Source organism: Prionailurus bengalensis, chromosome B2 (assembly GCF_016509475.1).
Source record: "Prionailurus bengalensis isolate Pbe53 chromosome B2, Fcat_Pben_1.1_paternal_pri, whole genome shotgun sequence".
Classification (NCBI taxonomy): Eukaryota; Metazoa; Chordata; class Mammalia; order Carnivora; family Felidae; genus Prionailurus; species Prionailurus bengalensis.
The window spans coordinates 50,668,896-50,684,507 of NC_057349.1; the positions used below are offsets into that span (position 1 = coordinate 50,668,896).

Sequence of the window (15,612 nt, forward strand, 5' to 3'; positions counted from 1 at the left end):
AGGGAAGAGTTTGCTAAAACACCTTGCCAGACCACTAAGCCAGGACACTCAGAGGTGGTGACTCTCAACCTTAAGAAGGCCTGGATTTTTCAGAAATATAGAAATAGTTATGGCTGTGTTTACCTATTTTCAAGGCTATGCGTGTGTTTGGAAGACTTTGCCATAGATATTGGCATCATCTGGAACCTTTGTAGTAGATGGGGGCTGGGGAGAAAGCAGATAAAGTATGCATGGGGCTCTGATTCAGCACATATCCTGCCACATATCCTATCCCTCCTTCTCTCTACAAATAATCTCTATGCTGTTTCCTCAAGTCTAATCCAGCTCACAGTATGCTTCATTCAGCAGTCAATATCCTACTCTCCAGAGGGAAATTCCGGCTCAAATAAGGCCAGGCTGGCCAGCATTTGGTCTGATTACCGATGGGGGCTACCTGGGAGTATCTAGGAAGTGTCGGTGTTAGAATTGTAGCTGTGGTTTGGGTTGGTCGATACTGCTGGATCGGCTATGGTTACTGGCATAGAGAGGAGAGGCTAGAAATAACTAAGAGAATGTTTGAGCCCTAACAAAATGGGTGGGTCTCGGGAGAAAGTTTGTCCTGGAAAGGGAAGTAGAGTGTAAGCCAAGAAATTTGTGCAAAAGCCAAGAACAAGAAGGACTGGGGTCAGAGACAGATTGCCATTTGTTGGGCTCAAGGCTCGGTTGGGGCACATGGCATTCCAGGCTAGGGGTAGGAAAATGAACTGCAGACCTTATCCATTTGCAGGGTCTCAAACAGCCTTGGGTTGGCTGTTGGAACTGAACTTGTCAGTTGGAGGTTGAATGGCAATTGCTGAGTGTGATTGGGTTGGTAAAGCCCAGGTTTGACAGGACTAAGCTGTTATTGTTATTATTATTACAAAAAGTATTTGATGGCATTTGCCATTTTATTGAGCAATTTCTATGTGCCAGACACCTTATAAATCATATCCCTACTCCTTACTACAACTTTATTGAAGCATGTACTATTACCCCTATTTTCCAGAGCAGACAACTGTAGGTCAAGGAAATGAAGTGACTAACTTGGGCTGGTAAGTTGATTTTTTGTTCCAAATCTCTCAGAGCCCTAAGTATAAAACTGCTTAATTTTATGCCTAATGTTCCTTCCCTAAGGGGCATTTAAAAAATTCTTACAACCATAAAGCAATTACTTATTCTACATCCTGGAATATGGTCCTCCCTAGGGATTTTGGATACAGAATAAATCTAACCTCAGAATCTTCTGACATGTTAGTATAATGTACTTACTTAGCCAATTCTAACTAAACATCTTTTTTATGTCATGCACTGTGCCAGTTGATGAGTGTATGGTAGCAAATGAAATATGCATGGTCACAGCCCTCATTGGGCTTCCAATAAAATGGGTTAGATAGACACTGAACAAGAAAATAAGAGAAGCCTGGGCGGCTCAGTCAGTTAAGTGTCTGACTTTAGCACAGGTCATGGTATCACAGTTTGTGAGTTCCAGTCCTGCTTCAGGCTCTGTGCTGACAGCTCAGAGCCTGGAGTCTGTTTTGGATTCTGTGTCTCCCTCTCTCTCTGCCCTTCCCCTGCTTGTGCTCTGTCTCTGTCTCTCAAAAATGAATAAATGTTAAAAAATTAAAAAAAAAAAAGAAAAGAAGATAATAGGTGTGTAATCATAAACTTTGCAATGTCTATCTTAGTTTACTGGGTGATGTGTGAGAGATATTAATAAAGGGATTTACTTAAAAATTTTTTTTTGAGAGAGAGAGACAGAGTGAGGTCAGGGGAACAGCAGAGAGAAAGGGAGACACAGAATCCAAAGCAGGCTCCAGATTCCAAGCTGTTGGCACAGAGCCCAGTGCAGGACTCGAACCCACGAAGCCTGAGATCGGGACCTGAGCCAAAGTCAGATACTTAACCGACTGAGCCACCCACATGCCCCTAAGGGGATTTGCTTTAGATTAAGTAATCAGGGAAGGCCTCTTAGAGGAGGTAACATGCCTGAGCCTGAAGGCTGAGCTGGAAGCACCTAGAAGCAATGGTGCTCATGATTTGCCCCTGGGGGACATTCAGCAATGTCTACAGATATTTTGCTTGTCACAAGGTGGGGGGAGGGGGAAGGGGTGGTTTTGCTGGTAGTTTTGCCAGTATCTAGTGAGTAGAGGCCAGAGATGCTATTGAACCTCCTTCAGTGCAAAGGGCAGCCCCTCACGCCAAAGAATTTTCAGGCCCCAAGCGGCCCTGAGATTGAGAAATGACATTTGAGGTAATTCAAAAGTAGTCAGCAAGCTCCCATTTTCCAGGAATTCTCAGATTTACTCCAAACAAGGGGGAATTCTTAGATGAAGCATTGTAATAACACTTTCCTTACCTGCTTTTAGAGTCTAGTAAAAAAGTCCCTAGTACAATTTTAAGCATAAATTAAGCAGGTCAGATGCTGGCTACTGACTCTCTTACATCATTGGATTTTCTAGCAAAAGTTGCCCTTGTCACTTTGATCTTTCACACGTGTCCACGTTTCTTGCTGGGGCTGACTAGGTAACCTCTAGACAGGGTCCGACTAGGTCATTTCTAATGGCTTAATATGTCACTATTCCCAGAACAATGCAGCACTACAGAAATTTCTGTATGTTTTTCTAGACTAAGTAGGAGCAAAAAGGTAAAAAACATTTTGACACAGCTGTCAGCAGGTGACACTGAGCAAGCTTCTAAACATCAATTTTCTTATCCATAACACTGGCATTGCCTTCATGGAACAGTTTCTTGACTATTTTGGTATTGTGGCAATTGAGAGCCGAGGTTGAAAATCCTGACTGCTTCATGGAGGGGATTAAAGAAAATAAAATATAAAGAAAAAAAAAAAAAGACATACCTTCTTTCATTCTGCCAATGGTATTTTCTTTTTTTTTTTTTTTAATTTTTTTTTTCAACGTTTATTTATTTTGGGGACAGAGAGATACAGAGCATGAACGGGCGAGGGGCAGAGAGAGAGGGAGACACAGAATCGGAAACAGGCTCCAGGCTCTGAGCCATCAGCCCAGAGCCCGACGCGGGGCTCGAACTCACGGACCGCGAGATCGTGACCTGGCTGAAGTCGGACGCTTAACCGACTGCGCCACCCAGGCGCCCCTGCCAATGGTATTTTCTAAACTAGCCAGAAAAGAAGTAATTTGATTAAAATAAACAAAGATACATGAAAGCTGTGTAAATAATTGGATGTGACAGAGCAAGAATGCTGTAGAAATATTGATGTGAGCACTTTTCCATTCACTTTGATTCAGGCATTGCAGACAAGCCAATGATCTTCAGCCCTGGCTCCACTTCCCTGAAACTTTCCCTGACGAGTCTTTCTTGCTTTTCTGGGAACTCCTTATGTGAGGGCCCCCTCCCCTTTTTCTTTTTTCTTTTTCAATAACTTAAAGCTCATTTGCCTGGCCCTTACTTAAACACCCAGAATGTTAGGATAGATGGATGATCGAATGGATGGGGAAAACTGAATATTTGACGCTGAACTGTTCTATCCGTGGGGCTTTGATGTGAAGAACACAACACGATGACCTTTCTAGTTAGTGTACAATCTGTCCATATTATAACCAGCTGGTAGGGCTCTGCCAGTGACTTCTCAGTGTCCTGTCAGGTTCCGTCTTCCTCTGTTCTCTCTACATCAGATTATTATCTTTAAGACTGAAAGTGAGGAGTGTCTGGGTGGCTCAGGCAGTTAAGCATCTGACTTGGGCTCAGGTCGTGATCTCATGGTTCATGAGTTTGAGCCTCAAGTTGGGCTCCCTGTTGTCAGCGCAGAGCCTGCTTCGGATCCTCTGCCTCCCTCTCTCTCTGCCCGTCTTCCATTCTCTCTCTCTCTCTCTCTCTCTCTCTCTCTCTCTCTTTCTCTCTCCCTCTCTCAAAAATAAATAAAAACAATAATAATAAAAAAGACTGAAAGTGTTACTCAGGATTTTTCTCTATTGGATATTTTGCATGTTCTTTGCATACTTAACTGCTTATGACTTCACGTGTAGGAAACGGGACTAGTTACTTCAAATTACTAGTTAAATCAAAACTAGTCAAATCAAATTTCAAACTCTACAACACAACACTCCCAGGGTGCCTCAGTATTTGAAATGCTGCTCCAAGAACTTAAGTACAGTTTTTAGTTCTCAGCTTATATATTAGAATTATTTCAGTGCTTTAAAAAAAAAACTGGGGGTTTTAGGGGCGCCTGGGTGGCTCAGTTGGTTGGGCGACTGACTTCGGCTCGGGTCATGATCTCATGGTTCATGGGTTTGAGCCCCGTGTCGGGCTCTGTGCTGACAGCACACCCTCTCTCTGCACCTCCCCTGCTCATGCTCTGTCTCTTTCTGACTCTCAAAAAATAAATAAATGTTAATTAAAAAAAACTAAAAAAAAAAAAATAATAAAACTGGGGATTTTATTCTAGAGTAAGATTCCGGTACTCTCTAGCTGTAGCTCTGCCCTTTCCCCAGCATTTGACATGGGCTGGTTTCCATCCTCTCCTCTCATTCAGATACTTATCTCTTAACCTTGACTGTTGGAACTACAGCAAATGTTTTCAGGCACTGTAAATATGTCAAAGTAAACATAGTGTTGACAATGTAAGGGCAGTGTCCAGCCCTAATGCTGACCATTTAACAGATCCTACCCCCCCCCCTTTTTTGACAAATGTAACTAAGAGCATGCTATTTCATGGCATCTACTGTGTCCAAAAAAAGAAAGAAGACAGTGGAGTTATTAAATAAACTGTTGCCATATATTTCACAGGGCAAACAAAAGTACTTACCATTTAAAAGTAAACCAAGAAGAAAATGCCCACTTTCACAATGCAGAAGGTTCTGGTTGCCTAGGTGAAGGAGGGGAGGAGGGACTGAGACTCAGTGGAGTTGAGAAAGTGGGAGAGGTGGGGGACAGGAAAGGGAGAAGATGGAACCTCTTCTGTCCCTAGAAGCAGGGGGCATTAAGTTATGGTGAAGGCATGGAATGGCACCTGGATTGTTCCTTTGTGAGCTGAGCAATGTTGGCATTCATTCACTCATTTCTCAGTGTTCACTGAGTGCTTACCACTGGCCAGATGCTGTTCTAGGTGCTTGGGATATATCAGAGAACAAAACAAACATGCTTGGCCTTCTGGAGTTTACGTTTTAGCAAGGAAAGACACACAGTACATATGGAAAATAAGTAACTGTACAGGAAGTCAGAAAGTGATAAGTGTTATGGGAAAAAGAAAAATGAAAGCAGGGGATCCATAGTATGCAGTTAGTTCATGGTCAGGACATGATATGGCCTGGATAGTGGCCAGGGTAGTTAGGTCTTCTTGAGAAGGAACGATGTGAACAAGGACTTGAAGGAAGTTAGGGGTTTAGCCAAGTAGCCAAGTGAGGAAGAGTATTGCAGGCAGAGGAAACAGCCAGTACAAAGGCCTTGTGCAGGGAGGGAGTTAGGAGTGGTCAGGAAAACAGCAAGGAGCTCAGAACGACGGCACTGGCATGTAAGAGGATGAGGTGACGGCAAAGGAGGCAAATCTAAAAACCGCACAGGGCTTTGTGTATTCGCTCTTTGTCTCTTCTAGCTCACCTGAGCCTCCCCCACCCCCAACTTCTAAAACCCTTCTATGATTCCCTTTGGAATTCACTACCCATTGTCACAAAACACACTTATAATATCAGCCCAGACTCTAAATAGTGTCTTCCTCTTCTTGTTCTAATGTGGACTCTACTTCTCCACCAGCCCTCCAGAGGGTGGATTCTATCATAGCCCTCATGCTACTAGGCCTGGGGGCGGAGAAGGGGGGGGCTCAGCTATTCTGATGGGCAAATAGTTTTCCACCCTTTTAAACTCCATTTATAAGATGGCTTGCTGTATTTGGTATATATATATGTATATATATATATATATATACAATAAACCATATACCAATATTGTATACAAATATACCAATAAACATTATATATATATAATGTTTATTTATTTTTGAGAGAGAGAGCAGAAGCAGAGATGGGGCAGAGAGGGAGGGGGGAGGGAGACAGAAAATCTGATGTGGGTTCTGCACTGACAGAAGAGAGCCTGATGTGGGGCTTGAACTCATGAACCATGAGATCATGACCTGAGCCAAAGTCAAGAGCTTAACCGACTGAGCCACACTGGTGCCTGTTTGTTTGTTTGTTTGTTTATTTATTGTTAAATGTTTATTTTTGAGGGAGAGAGAGAGGAGAGAAAGAGAGAGAGAGAGAGAGAGAGAGAGAGAGAGAGAGAGGCTATAGCTGATTTTTTAAAAATGGTGCTTTGAAACAGAAAATCTGGGTTCAATTCCTGCTGTGCCTATTAATTGTATGACTTTGGCAAGTCATTTAATGTCTTGTATCCTCTGTTCCATTCCTTATGAGATGGATATAATAAAAATCTATCTTTCAGGTTGGTAGTGAAGGTAAAATATGGTAATGTCTCTACGAGTGCTTTCTGAACCACACAAGGATGAGCCCTGTTATCCTGTGGCCCACATGGCCAGAGCCCACCATTATATCCTCCTGGCACTCTTATCTCTGGGCCCAAGCCTTACTGTGAACACTTGAGATTCTCTACCCAAGGGTTTTGCTCTGGTCCTGGGAACATGCACAGCAGCATTGTGGCAAGCCTGAGTGCCAGAGAGTCAATGCCCCCAGGAGCAGCTCTGAAGCAATGGTGGACAGAAATTGGTGGACAAACCCTGGCTTCCTAGCCCCTGGTTGGGATAACTCTGAGGTAATCTCTGTTCTGTCTCCTAGGGTTCCCCAGCAGGATTATGTGCCCATTGCCCCCTGTGACAGTTGACTTGATAATATAGCCCTTATTAGCTTCCCTCCTTTTCCTATTTTATTCCCTTGCTCTCTGATGTTTCCTGAGATTACTTCCCAAATAAGTGGCAGAACTAGAGCTTGGTCTCAGCTTATCTGCTTTCAAAGTCTATGCCTTCAACCACTAAGTTCTAATACCTCTGATACTGCTTCAGATACTGTTCCAGATAAGAACCCGGATGAGGATTGTGTTATACGTGTAACTGGGTTTTCCTGCTTCATGGATCTGAGTGCCATTCGTCACATTCTTTTAGATTTTCACGTTGAGCGTAAGAGCGCTCAAGAGCCCCAGTTGCCAGGTTAACGGGCAGTCCAACAGCCCCGCTTCCAGGTTCCTTTCTATGAATCGTTGGCATACTCCGCCCCCCACCAAACACCGCAGACTTCTAAGGTCTGAAGAGGGCCTTTGTCTGACTTTTAAGTGATCTATCAGCTGTTGCCATTCTCCCCACCCCCATCCCCACCACGCACAGCCTGTGAGAGAGAAAACAAATCCTCCCCCATCAGCAGACGAGGACAGTCCCCTGTGAAGTGGTGTCTCCTGCTCAACACCTGGCGTCTCAGTTCCTGGAGGGGGGGGGGGGGGAATCCCATCCCTCAACTCGGGACCTTGATGCAGGCGCGCCCCTTCCCCAGCCCCTGTGCTCCACGCCTGTGCCTTGGATCACAAGCCCCACGTCCAGGAGGCCTCCAGCTTCAGCAGGATCTATATGTTTAACGCATTTCTTCCGCATTCACTCGGGGGCCTGTGACCTGAGCTCCCCTCCCTCGTTGAGACCCCTGTTACCCTAGAGTTAATTTCAGAACCATCCTAGTCCACCCCGATAGGCCCTTCTCTTCACATATCTGCAAACCGGGTTGATTAAACAGTCCGCTGCCTCCCTGAAGACTCCGGACTCACTCAAACTGACCCACTGTGTCCCCAGTGTTGAATTTTATGTAACAAGGATCTCAGACTTGACTGAGACACAAAAGCTTGGGTTCCATCCTAATCCCAGGACAATGCCTGCTTTCTTGCTCTGTGTTTGTTTGCCTAAAATGGCCACTCATGTGACTACCCCAGGGCAAAAGAAGGCTCACCTCTCAGGGACAAATTATTTGAAAACTATTCATCCGTGCACACCCCTGTTTTAAAATCCCGGACAAAACTTTTTGACCAGCTTCTGTTTTAAGGAGATACTATTTTTTTCAGGAGCTCTGATTCCAAAGGAAAAACCGGATAAAGTTGAAGAAAGGTCCCCCGCTCCCCTCCCCCCTTTTTTGTGCCTGGAAGAGTACTCACTTGTAGTGTTCTTTTCTTGTAGGGGAGCTGGTGCCAGAAAGAAGTTGAAAATGTCACCCTCTCTGCCTTGTAGAATCGGGACAAACATCATCCTGGAAAGAAGTGAGAAAAAAGAAGGGAGGATGACACAGACTGCATCAGAAAAACTCAAAACTCGCCTGTGAGGAGATTTCACTGAAGAGCCACAGCTGAGATGGCTGGCTACTGTTTGCATCCTAACCCCCTGTGGCTTAAACCCCACAGTCCAGCACAGGATTCATTTTTATTTTTATTGTTTTTGAATGTTTATTTATATTTGACACACAGAGTGTGAGCGGGGAGGGCAGAGAGAGAGGGACACGCAACATCCGAAGCAGGCTTCAGGCTCTGAGCTGTCAGCACAGAGCCCGACGCGGGGCTCGAACCCACAGACTGCAAGATCGTGACCTGAGCTGAAGTCAAGACGCATAACCGACTGAGCCAGCCAGGCGTCCCCAGGATTCATTTTAACATTTTTAATTTCTCTATTTGTTTAATGTATAGAACTCTCGTTTCCCCAGGTGGATTGAAAGCTCCTCGGAGCCCAGCACAGAGTGAACACAGCTGGCTTTTGCTCATGTTCAGGAATTACAACATTATTTTCAGGTAACCTTATGTTACTGGTCTCATTCTCTTACAAAGTGGGGGAAAGGAAGAGGGGCCAGGGTGGAATAAACAACATACGTACAACGTTACCATGAATGAAATGTCATTGTCTTCAAAACTTCCTGATAAGGACAACTGCACTTATTTTCCTAAAGACGTGTTTTCCTCACTCTGTGTTCCTTTGGCACACTCGTTTCTTTTCTTGCTGCTTTTTTACGTTATTTGCAAATAGGCATGCAAGGAGGCATGTTTTAGAAATTCGTGGCATCTCAAAGACCAATTTTTTGAACACATGTAATGTGTACCAACCCAGTGCAGAGTGCTGGTTGCTGACCCAATGGCTGTCTGAGACTCCTAGTCACCAGTCTCCCTCGAGGTGAGGGGCGGCCACACTGCTTGGTTTTAGCCCACGAGCTGTAAGCAGAAGTCTTCTAGCTGAGGCTGGTGAAACAGCCTCTGCTTTTCTCAGTCAAAAGGGGCAGATTTAATTGTAAGTGCCCTTCACCTTGCCCTTTCTGTCTCAGCACAGGTGAGGTTGCCTTGGTGCATCTGGGAGGAGCTTGTTCTCTACAAGCCGTAGCTCCAGGAAGGGATAACCTGCAGCCGAGGCAGGATTTCCTGAGATCCCATCACCTCCCTGCTGTCCTAGGAGTCTATGTTGGGAATGTGAGTGATTAGAGCCCTGCTGAGGTTGTTTTTTGGATGATTTTTAAATTATATCTTCCCAGGAGAGGCATGGACGTTATTACATTTTTAAACAGTACGTTAGCTGTTTAAGTAACACATGCTTATAAAAATATTGAAACTGTCGGGGCGCCTGAGTGGTTCAGTCGGTTAAGCGTCCGACTTTGGCTCAGGTCACGATCTCGCGGTGAGTTTGAGCCCCACACCAGGCTCTGTGCTGACAGCGCGGAGCCAGGAGCCTACTTTGGATTCTGTGTCTCCTTCTTTCTCTCTGCTCCTCCCCTCTTCACACTCTGTCTCTCTCACTCTCTAACATAATGAATTTTTAAAAAAATATTTAAACTGTTCAAAAGGTATTAAGTTAAAGTCTTCTCTTCTTCCCCTAGAGGACTCATCATTGACATTTCTTATGTGTTCTTCCAAAAACTTTCGGTTATGTGCATGTATATTTATTTACACAAAGAGATCACAGTACGTGATATTCTGCTCTTGCTTTTTAAACCTATCTTTTTCAGCATATGTACATATGCCATATTCTTAAAATTTTTAAAAAGTTTTATTTGTTTTATTTTTTATTTGAGAGAGAGAGAGAGACAGAGAGAGAGAGAGAGAGAACATGTGTGAGCAGGGAAGAGGGGCAGAGGAAGAGAGAGAGAATCCTCAGCAGTCTCCATGCTCAGTGTGGAGCGCAATGCAGGGCTCGATCCCACAACTCTGGGATCATGACATGAGCCAAAATCAAGAGTTGGGTGCTCGACCGATTGAGCCACCCAGGCGCCCCACCTGCCATATTTTTAATTGGCACATGGTGTAAAACACTACATGGATAAATCAGGAACATTAGAGAAAAGCAAATTAAAATGACAGCAGGATACCACATTGTACACCTATTAGAATGATCCAGATAAATTAAAAAACAAACCATAAAAAGCTGACAATACCAAGTGCTGACAAGGATGCAGAGCAACTGAAACTCTCATAAACCGATGAGAAAGCAAAATGTTACTGCCAGTTTGGAAAACGGTTGGCAGTCTCTTATAAAGGTGAGTGCATACTTCATATACAACAACAATTCCATGCCCAGACATTTACTCAAATGAAATGAAAACATGTTCTTTTTTGGAAATGCTTATTTATTTATTTTGAGAGAGAGACAGAGAGAGAGAGAATCCCAAGCAGGCTCCGTGCTGTCAGCTCAGAGCCCAATGCGAGGCTCCATTCCACGAACCGTGAGATCATGACCTGAACTAAAATCCAGAGTTGAACGCTTACCTGATTGAGCCACCCCGGTGCCCCAAGACATATATTCTCACGAAAACCTCTACATGCATATTTATAATGGCTTCATTCATAATCGCCCGAAACTTGAAACAGTGCAAAATTCTTCAGGTGGATAAACCAGCCGTGGTACATCCACACGATGGAGCAGGCCCAGGATTAGGGTGAGGCAAATGAGACACTCAGCTCAGGCACAACATTTAGGGACACCAAAGCACTCAGTAACCAAGATAAATAATATTAATGCAATATTTTTTAAAGATACAAACTAATGCAAAAAAATACATGATGAACAAAACATGAAAATTTAATGCAGAAACTGACCCTGCACTGCTACAACCATGAGAGTTAAGCAAGTTGGGGGTGCACGTGCAAGGCGGTAAAAATGATCCAATTTGCATTTTCTTTGGACAATCATGACCATTGTTCCCAAATGAAGGAAATTGGCAAGTTCTTTCCATCATTTATAATTGTTTGTACATCTACAGTACTGCAGTGTAAATGGGAAAGTTTTATTTTATTACAAATAAATGTGTGATTTTAAAAATAGTAAGAACTGGGGCGCCTGGGTGGCTCAGTCGGTTAAGCGGCCAACTTCGGCTCAGGTCATGATCTCCAGGTTTGTGAGTTCGAGCCCCGCGTTGGGCTCTGTGCTGACAGCTCAGAGCCTGGAGCCTGTTTTGGATTCTGTGTCTCCCTCTCTCTGACCCTCCCCCGTTCATGCTCTGTCTCTCTTGTCTCAAAAATAAACGTAAAAAAAAAATTTAAAAATAGTAAGAACTGAAGTGAGGTATACAAATTTTATTTAATAAATATTTACTTAAAAATAAAATAAATATTTATTTTTGATTTATATTTATTTCTGAAATATATAAATAGTGTATAAATAATATATTTTACTTTTCAGGAATAAAACTTGGTCACTTCAAATGTTTTATGAAAAAAAATTTTAATCAGGAAAATAAACTTAGGAGGCTTTTACACTTTATTTACTTAAGACAATGATAAATAATTCACTGTGTTTCATATCTTTATATCAAACCTATTTTTTAAACTACTTTTTGTTTTACTAACTTGTCTAGAAAGCTAGTATGTAATTTTCTATTTGTAATTGTTGATTTATATATATATGTGTGTGTGTGTGTGTGTGTGTGTGTGTGTGTGTGTGGTTTTTAATTAAAATTAAAGTTTGGTTTTTTTTTAATTTTTTTTTCAACGTTTTTTATTTATTTTTGGGACAGAGAGAGACAGAGCATGAATGGGGGAGGGGCAGAGAGAGAGGGAGACACAGAATCCGAAACAGGCTCCAGGCTCTGAGCCATCAGCCCAGAGCCCGACGCGGGGCTCGAACTCACGGACCGCGAGATCGTGACCTGGCTGAAGTCGGACGCTTAACCGACTGCGCCACCCAGGCGCCCCAAAATTAAAGTTTTAATTAAAATAAATTTTAAATTGTGGTAAAATACACATAAAAAATTACCATCTTAATCATTTTTAAGTGTATAGTTGAATAGTGTTACGTATATTCACATTGTTGTACAACCACCAGAACTTTTTCATCTTGCAAAATTGAAAGTCTCTGCCTATTGAACAATAACATCCCTTTCCCCCATCCCTGGCCCTGGTAACCACTGTTCTACTTTCTGTCCTTAGGAATTTGACTGTCCTTGGTACCACATTTAAGTGGAATCATACAGTACTTGTCCTTTTGACTGGCTTATTCAGTTAGCATAATGATTCATCCATGTTGCACTGTGTGTCAGAAGTTCCTTCCTTCTTAAGGCTGAATATATACTATTGCAAAAGTACATCATATTTTTTCAGTGTTTATTTATTTTTGAGAGAGAGAGCATGAGCAGGGGAGTGGTAGACAGAGGGAGACACAGAATCTGAAGCAGGCTCCAGGCTGTGAGCTATCAGCACAAAGCCTGATGCGGGGCTCGAACCCATGAACCATGAAATCATGACCTGAGCCAAAGTCAGACGCTTAACTGACTGAGCCACCCAGGTGCCCCATGTATACCATAGTTTAATTATCCATCAATCTGTCAATGGATGCTTGGGTTGCTTCCACCTTTTGGCTGTTGTAAATAATACTGCTATGAATGTGGTTATACAATACCTTTTTGAGACTCTGCTTTCAATTCTTTGGCTTATATGTCCAGAAGTTGAATAACTGGGCTATACAGTAATACCATTTTTGAGTTTTTGAGGAACTGCCATGCTGCTTTCTACGGCAGCTGCACCATTTTGCATTTCCAAGAACCATTCACAGGGATTTAAAAAAATTTTTGATACAAACTTTTACATACATATACTTGATTGTTAAATATTATAATTTATATGAATTAAGCTAATTCCAATTCACTATATATTATATTTACTTGAACTGCATATGGATTAAAAATAAATATGTTTTATACTAAAATTTATTTTTCAGAAATATGGCATCTAAAAACTGTATGTGACGATAAAATGTTCAGGAAAAGGAGAAAGAATGCATATAGAAATGGATCAAAATTATATGGGGCAGTTACAAGTTTGGCTAGACAGCAAAGCACTTGTACTTCAACCACTGAAGGGGAGCCTGGGTGGCTCAGTTGGTTGAGCGGCCGACTTCGGCTCAGGTCATGATCTCGTGGTCCGTGGGTTCAAACCCCGCATCGGGCTCTGTGCTGACAGCTCAGAGCCTGGAGCCTGTTTCAGATTCTGTGTCTCCCTCTTTCTCTGACCCTCCCCTGTTCATGCTCTCTCTCTCTCTCTGTCTCAAAAATAAATAAATGTTAAAAAAATTTTTAAAAAAATAATTGAGTCTCTAATATTGACATTGTTAGAATAGAACAAGCAAATTCAGTTTTCTAAAGAATCATTTTGAATGTGAAGAAAAATCTGAAGAAAAGAAAATGTACATTTCAGAAACTAGTAACAAGAATATGAGCAAGAGAGCAAGAAAAATGACATTTGTAATAAATTTTAATAATGTTCCATTGTGGCCACAAATTTTCAGTAAAAAAAACTGATGTTAATAAACATAATCCAGGATAGGATCCAGATTATAATGACTTTCACATAGTGGCTGAAGATTTCAAGAGACCATTTAAAAAAAAATTATTTAAGGGGGGTGAGGAGAGGGGCAGAGGGAGAGAGAGAGAGAGAGAGAGAGAGAGAGAGAGAGAGAATCTTAAGCAGGCAGCACCCTCAGTGTAGAGCCTGACACAGGGCTCAATCCCATGAGCACGACGTGAGCTGAAATCAAAAGTCAAATGCTTAACAACTGAGCCACCCAGCCACCCCTCAAGACACTTTAAAAAAAAAATGTTTTAAAGGCAAATAGATTCATTGTGACTGGCTGATTTATTTTAAAAAGTGTTTTTCTTTTTTTTCATGTGTACTTTTTAGCAGTGATACTACAAAATCAGATATTTGCAACTTAAAAACAGGTTTAAAAACAGATATTTGCAACTCAAAAACAGCTTTCAAAGACTGGAAGATTTAAGCATTTTTTTTCCCCATAAAAATGCCTTCTTTTATCATGATGCTCTTCTAAAATGAAAGTGTTTTCAAACTGTTTAATAGATAATACTTAGCAGAAGGAAGTAAAATTAGAGGAAAAAAATGGTGGAATAGTTTGTAAGTGATTTTAGATGTTATATTTGGTGCAAAAATGATTTACCTCTTAGAGAATGGTGAGAAATTATTGGAAGTCTAGATGCTGGAATGTTTCTAAATTTAGTTGAACTTATAGGTCATGAATGTCAATAAAGCTAATCACATGGCTACTATAAAAATGAACCCATGATTTACTTGTCTAACAAAATTCAAAACAAATTAGTAATGCCACTAGGAAATCCTAGTAAATCTGAAAACTATTTAGAATAAAGGAAGCAGAGTAATTTTGATTGTACACCTTATATAGCTCATTGTGAACAGGTGTGTCAGATTATTACGTATATTCACATGATGAATAATGTCATCAATAAAAGAAATTTCTACTGACTTTACTGAAATAAAAAAAAAACTGGATATGGCCTATCTTGTGAAACTATTAATAAATTAGAAAAGATAGTATTAACATAAAAATGCTGTGTCCAGGGGTGTGACAATGGAGCAAACATGGCTGGTGTATACAAGGGTGTACAACCCAGTATTTCCTCCCAAAATTGATTGTCCCAAGTCTGTGCAATACTTAGCTCATAGTTTTAATATGCAAAAATGTTGCTTCTGTGAATTGAAATATAAACTGTCTTGAGTATGGAATAAAGTACATTTACTTTTTTTTTTAATTCAATGACACATGGAACATTATTATGTCTGTTGTAAGAATGATATTATGGAACATCTGAGAGGCATAAAGATCAATTGCACCAAGGGACCTTTTACACAAATTAAAAACACTCACCAAATATTAAAAGATATACTATCGAATGACAAAATACATTATGCTGTAACCAAAAGCATCTTAGTGCAATAGATCACATATTTTATGAAACTTACATGTATGGGATGTTTGTTTTTTTTTTTAAAATTTTTTTTCAACGTTTATTTATTTTTGGGACAGAGAGAGACAGAGCATGAACGGGCGAGGGGCAGAGAGAGAGGGAGACACAGAATCGGAAACAGGCTCCAGCCTCTGAGCCATCAGCCCAGAGCCCGACGCGGGGCTCGAACTCACGGACCGCGAGATCGTGACCTGGCTGAAGTCGGACGCTTAACCGACTGCGCCACCCAGGCGCCCCAGGGATGTTTTAAAGCAACAACAAAAAAGTTAATAAAGCTCTATGTTAAAAACACGTGACTGTACATAATGCTGCATGCTTAATAGAAGGCCTATCCCTTTGCTTATAACAAATGAAAAAATTACTTTTAAAGCATATTTGATGAATGTAAACTTTAACA

At 41.7% G+C, this 15,612-nt stretch overlaps 1 protein-coding gene across 5 annotated transcripts in view; it reads right to left on the reverse strand.

The window, feature by feature from the left end:
- KLHL31 (kelch like family member 31) overlaps positions 1-15,612 on the reverse strand; it is a 129,943-nt gene that overhangs the window by 43,097 nt on the left and 71,234 nt on the right. For all 5 annotated transcript variants that reach the window (XR_006298957.1, XR_006298955.1, XR_006298958.1 and 2 more), the window contains one exon: positions 8,131-8,222. The gene's annotated coding sequence lies outside the window, so the exon portion shown is untranslated. The remainder of the gene's footprint in view (positions 1-8,130; positions 8,223-15,612) is intronic.